Source organism: Wolffia australiana, chromosome 3, assembly GCF_029677425.1.
Source record: "Wolffia australiana isolate 7733 chromosome 3, ASM2967742v1".
In the NCBI taxonomy this organism is placed as follows: Eukaryota; Viridiplantae; Streptophyta; class Magnoliopsida; order Alismatales; family Araceae; genus Wolffia; species Wolffia australiana.
Genome location: NC_135837.1, coordinates 6,399,410 through 6,405,961, shown reverse-complemented (window position 1 = coordinate 6,405,961; position 6,552 = coordinate 6,399,410). Strand labels below are relative to the sequence as shown.

Here is a 6,552-nt window from a genome sequence, read left to right as displayed (position 1 = left end):
CTTCTTCTTGCTGCCACTAACGGAGTGGTGGGTTTCAGCCATGGATGTATAGAGCCTATGATCCATGCACGGTGTGATACGCTACAGCTTACTACAACAGGCCGGAAGCGCAGGAAGCCCTCCATGCCAACGTCACGGGCTTGCGATATAAGTGGGAGACTTGCAGGTCTGCATTTCTTCTCCCTCTAATAGAGCTCTTCATGCTCTCTTATGCTGTTAAAGGGATCCAGTGTAAATCCCTTACATCATCAATACCCAGATCCATGCAGGCTCAAGGATCCTTGGTCGAAATAAGTTAAAAATTCAGAGGAAAAATAATGGATAAAAAATTATCAAGAAATAATCAAATGTTCTCCTATGACTTAACAAGTAATTTGAGCGATCTCCGGACCTTCATTGCGCTTCATGAGACAACGAATCTTTATCCTTATTTTCTCTGTTCTGGGAACATAATCATTAAAATTGAAGATTAAAAAAAATAAATTATAAATAGTCATGAAAAAATCGAAATGAAACCAAGATTATATTTTTTTTTATGACAATCATCGAGTCGTCGACTCCGAGGAACATGTATGCCCATTATTTTCCCTGTAAATCCCTTACATTATCAATACCCAGATGCATGCAGGCTCAAGGATCCTTGATCGAAATAAGTTAAAAATTCGGAGGAAAAATAATGGATGAAAATTTTATCAAGAAATAGGGGGAGCTTCTTTCTGGAAACAATCAATCAACTGTTCTCCTTCTATGACTTAACAAGTAATTTGAGCGATCTCCGCAAAAAAAATAGGGGTTTTTAGAAAAATATGAATAGGAAAAGGGGCTTATCTTGAAAATCAACAGGGGCATAACTCTAACATGCAAAGATTTGAGGATGTGATTTTTCAATAAAAGGTAATGTCAGAGTGGTAGATAGACAATCTTTCCTCTACCAAACCCTTGTCAACAAGAGGAGAAATCAAGATATCCAAGAAGCAGAAACAGAGAATATAACTTCTTGATAGATCATTGATCAGTTCCCTTGTACCCTTTGTATAATGATATTGACAGCCTCAACATTGAATACTCTGACATTAAGGAGGCTTGCCCACGACACCTCAACAACATCAACAGCAACGGGTTCAATTAGCAAATCTTCAGACTCCTCAGCACCTTCAGCAACAAGCCCCACTGGATGTCGTCTATGTTCGCGTATCTACACAATAAAGATATCAAATGAGTCCAGAATAAAGTCAAGAATTTAAATGAAAGAGTAAAGTCACGAATCTGAAGTAAAAGGCATGCGCTTGAATCTCTAAGTAAGACGCACAGACCTTGGTGATCTACGATGCGTCGACACGAATGTTGACTGGTCCGTCATCTTCGTCACCATCCTCGTCATCATCCGCTCGCAAATCTTCGTTGCTGTACCAAGACTTCAGCATCATTAGGACTTCCACACTCTCTACGGTGAGTCGTGATCGCATGTAGTTGATTACACGGCGGCCTTCCGAGAATAGGCGCTCACATGCCACACTCGTCGCTTGCACAGCTAGGAACTCCTTCGCAACCGCCGCTAACGATGGGTAAGAAATCTGGCCTGTAATGGGAGAAATGTTAGTCATGTACGAATTTAAGAGTATGAAAAATGAAATTTTAATATTACCTGTCGTCTTCCACCAATGCAACACGTGTGTGCGAAAAGCTGGGGGTGCTGTCGCATACACGTCAAGCTCTTCAATAGGATCAACTCGCTGCGGTAGTTCAGAGGAATCGAGAATCTCTTCCAGTTCCATTTGTATGAAGTCACCACTGGCTGCTATAGCGGATCGTTCGGTGGAAACGCACCCATCATTCATAGATACCGCACGGGACTGTAGGATACTGCGAACAGTAGACAGTACATCACTCTTCACATGCGGATCTATCAAGCGAAGCTTCATGGATGGGTCTAGTAGAGAGGCAATAGTGAACGCCTCATTTCGCGTAAGTACGGAGACATATTTCTCCAACTTCGCCCGCATAGCGGCACAAACCTTAGACAAGGCATTCCGTTGCCTGGCAGAAATAACGTTTTCACTGTGAATGGTGGAAGACTCCGTAACTCCCGCTCTAATAAGGTCTAGTGCCTCATCAGACCCTAAATAATTACTATGCCCTCGTTGGACGTCGGTGCCTTGCTCCGAATTGTGACAGAGGTACCTCGCTGTAGTGGTTCCAGAAAATTGACAAATTTCTCGATGAGGTCCCACTCTGCGTCAAGTAACGGCCGTCTGCGAAGCACATTTGACAGCAGCATATCGATGACAAATCTCTTGCAAACGCATCCATGAAGCATCTTGAAAGTTGAGCTCCACCGTGTGGGGCAATCTATCGGTATCCTGCTCGTGTCTGTCACATTCATCTGACGGCAGTAGGAGAAATATTTTGCCTCTTTCTTGGACGATCCTCTTATAGCGACAACCACCTCTCTTAGGTGCCGGACAACGCCACCTAAGGAAATCGCTTCGCCTGCTGACTCCTCCACAGGAGAGTCATTGACAATATCAGTTAGGTCGACATCGTCAACGAAGGCTGTCTCGGGCGCTTCGTCGATGACATCGAGCGCCTTAAGTCCAGCCTGCATCACTAAGTTGATCACGTGAGCAATACACAGCACATGTCTCTTCGTAGTGAAATGTGGGTTCACGGAACGCAACTCTCGCTCCAATTTTGCCATCATTGTTGTATTATTCGACGCATTATCCGTCGTCAACGCGCATACCTTAGCGTTCACGTTAAAATCTGAGAGAACCTCCACTACGATTTCGCTCAAGCACTCACCAGTGTGCGTGCCCTCCAACTGACGTATGGTGAGGACACACTCGCACATCTTCCACTCCTCGTCAATCCAATGCACCGTGACTCCTAAAAATGAGATGCGATTTGCTGAAGTCCAACAGTCTAGGGTGATTGCCACTTTTTCAACACCCTCCAGTCAAGCGCGAATACCAATCTTCAGCTCACTATACAGCTTGAAGGCCTTTTCCTTCACTGCCCTTGTCGATGGGATGGAGATCTCCTCCTGTGCGATGTACCGCAACAATCGTATGAAGTACTTCTTGCAGACAATGTTCCACGGTGCGGCTGCCTGGCATATGAAACGTACAAGCTCCTCTTTTGTCTTCTCTGCCGTGTGCCCAGTGAAGCATAGATTTCTGGTACTCTGTCGATAAAAAATGTTCGACACAGATGGTTGGTTGGAAGAGGTCCCTTCTTGAGCCTTGAGTGCGTTATACTCTTTACGGTGCACAGTCTGTAAATGATGCCATAGCACAGTGCTGCAGCTGTATTTGTTTTGCTCTACTGTCACTCCACGACCCCTGGGCCTAGCAGCTCATAAGTTGCATGTGAAGACCCTAGTCGCTACCGGGGTGAAGTGTACCTGGGCAGCACATTCGCTCTTTCTCTTCTTCTTCTTTGGGTTTGGCCAACAGTCCGCTCCGATGATGCAGAGCTCTGGGATGAAGCAGATGCGTGTGTTTCGTGTGTTCTAGTCATCTTAGGTTGCAAGTTCAAACCTAATCAAGATTAATAAAGATTGTTTGGAACATCCAAGATAAATAGGCAAAAAAAATTAATAAAGATGACGAAGAAAAATGCACCACCAACTATGATAATAATCAGCAACTAATATCAGCAATTAACATTAACTGTAAAATCATTTATACAACATAAGGAGGAATCATCTATATTCCATCTTTATATACAACTAATATCATGGAATGTTCCACCTCCATCCATAATCTAAGCTTAGTCTAAGCATTGTTCACTTCGCAAGATGAGAAAAAAATATAAGATCTTGGCATTGCCCGCCTCCCTCAATAACACAATCTTAACTTAATCACAGTCCACTCACCAAGATAATATAAAATTTTGATCATGGTGTTGTCCACCTCCACAAAAAATCTTAACTTTGAATCTAATCACAGTTCACTCCGCAAGATATTTAAATGAAGCTTCTCTCAATTCCCGTTTGTTTATATTTATTTATCAACAGAAAGCCATTTTCATTGCGTAATAAAACACATGCAACATTTAATAAAATCAAATATCAATGAATAAAAGTTTCTCCCATCTTTTCCTCCAATATAAAAAAACAAATCAAGCCAATATTTTGCCCATTTTTGAAAACATTTCATCAGAATTTTTTATTTCATATATATATGGTGGTTCACCAAGATATTTCACTAGTCATATCAGTTCTTATTCATCCAATTTTCACCGGCAATAGATTACATATATAGCTTCATTTGAAATTACCTGGTGGATTCTTCTTATTTCACTAATCAACCTCTCTTGCCCTGAAAGACCCCTCCAACTACAAGAGACCTGCGCATGACGATGAAAGATGATCAGATGATGATCATAGAGAACTGCGCATGATGATGAAAGACGAAGAAGAATATGAAGAAGGAGGGAAGAAAAGGGTAGAGAAAGAAAATACAGGAAGAAGAAGAAGACAAAAACAAGGAGGAGAAAAAGAAAAGAGAATAAAACATAGAATAGGAAATCGAAGAAGAATAAGAAGAGAAAAAAAAACAGAGAAGAGGAAGAAGAGAAAATAACAAAGAGGAGAAAATTAACGAGGAGAAAATAAGAATAATTCGGTAGAATAGGAAAATAAAGAATAAGAATAAGAGAAAAAAAGAACAAGAAGATAAATTATTAGGCATAATACAAGAAACAAGAAGAAGAAGAGAAAACCGAGGCAGAGAAAAATAATAATAATAACGTGGAATGGGTAAATTAACAAGAGGAAGAAGAGAAAGAAAGTAAAGAAGAAGAAAGAGGAAGAAAAAAAACAAAGAAGAGCAAAACGAGGTGGAGAAAAAAGAAGAGGATACAACGGCAGAATAGGAAAATAAAGAAGAAGAAGAAGAGGAGAAAAAAAGAAACAGAAGATAAATTAATAGGCATAAGAGAAGAAACAAGAATAAGAAGAATATGGCGAAGAAGAGAAGAAAAACAAAGAAGAGAGAAAGGATGAAGAATGATAGAACAATAAAGGAAAGAAAAATCTCCGGATAGAACAATAAAGGAAACGGAGCTTTTGGAGTGGGGATGTGGCGAGATTCAAACCAGGGCAAGCGTCGGCGGCATCGGCGTCGTGTGGCGACTGGCGAGAGCCGACTTGGCAAGGGAGAGCGGGAGAAGGAGAGAGCGGGAGAAGGAGAGGAGAGAGAGAGAGAGAGGGAGCTGTTCGAATGGGTTTTTTATTTTTTTAATTTACCTAAAAACGAATCACACAATTTGCACAAAACGAACCGCACAGGGGTTTGTGCGAATTGCAGTTCGTTTCATTGTGCGTTCTCTTCGGAAAATCCGAACAGAACGCACAATTCGCACGGATTCGCTCAAAGTGAACCGCACGACCATGACGAGTCGTAGGTGTCTAGCAATCCAAGTCCTTTTGTAGTCATAAATAGTCTTCTGTCTTATTACTAAAGATGTCTCGCTTTCTCACTTTCTGTCGCTTTTATCGCTTTCGATGGGAAGTTTTTAACGACTGGGCGTTACTTTCCCTTACAAGAGACAGATAAAGGTTGGGGGTTGAAGCAATTGATTTTCAAATAAAAAAGGTCTTAATTTTGGGACAACAGCCAAGAGAGCGTGTGAATAAAAATAGATTTGAAGAGGCAATTAACATTTTAAGGTAGTCAGCTAAAATGGGTTTCTTGATACGGAAGAAACAGGCTTCATTGCGACGACGTCAGCTCTTATGTCTTTTATGGTCACTAACTACAGAGGTGAAGAGGGAGATAGGGAGAGAGAGAGAGATAGAAAGATAGAAAGAAAGAAATAGAGAAAGAACGAATGAGTTTGAGAAAGAAAGTGAGAGAGAGAGAGAGAAAGAAAGAAAGAGAGGGAGAGAAAAAGAAAGGGTAGAAAGAGAAAGGAGAGAAAGGAGAGAAAGAGAGACACTGGGAGACAAAAAGAGGGTGGGAGAGAGAGAGAGAGAGAGAGAGAGAAAGAAAGAAAGAGAGAGGGAGAGAGAGAGAGAGAGAGAGAGAGGGAGAGAGAGAGAGAGAGAGAGAGAGAGAGAGAGAGAGAGAGAAAGAGAGAGAGAGAGAGAGAGAGAGAGAGAGAGAGAGAGACAGAGAGAGAGAGAGAGAGAGAGAGAGAGAGAGAGAGAGAGAGAGAGAGAGAGAGAGAGAGAGAGAGAGAGAGAGAGAGAGAGAGAGAGAGAGAGAGAGAGAGAGAGAGAGAGAGAGAGAGAAAGAGACGAAGACAGAGAAAGAAGAAAAAAAGAGAGAGTGAAAAAGAAGGGAGAGTGATGGAGCGCGTCCAAACGACGTCGACGAAACGTCACCGGAGCTGTCATCGTCGTCATCAGCATCACTGTTGGTCCGTGTCCAGCCTGACCGGCAGGCCAAAACAACCGTGAAGACGTCCGGGTTTAAATACCACGGGTAGAGCACGACTGTGCATGCGTTGTTATTTTAATTACCTGTTTTGTTCGTCTGATCTCATGTTTGTGCTCGCCATGATGAGTTCACCGTACTCATCATGACATGTCCGTATCGTCGCATT

General features: G+C 42.0%; 1 long non-coding RNA gene across 1 annotated transcript; it reads right to left on the bottom strand.

Moving 5' to 3' along the window:
- Positions 1-861: 861 nt before the first annotated feature.
- LOC144700788 (uncharacterized) lies at positions 862-5,129 on the bottom strand. The gene is made up of 5 exons (XR_013580858.1): positions 5,101-5,129; positions 4,282-4,350; positions 1,646-3,539; positions 1,314-1,579; positions 862-1,195 (listed from the first exon to the last, which is right to left on the bottom strand). It is a non-coding gene; the product is annotated as an uncharacterized LOC144700788 (long non-coding RNA).
- Between the last annotated feature and the right edge of the window lie 1,423 nt (positions 5,130-6,552).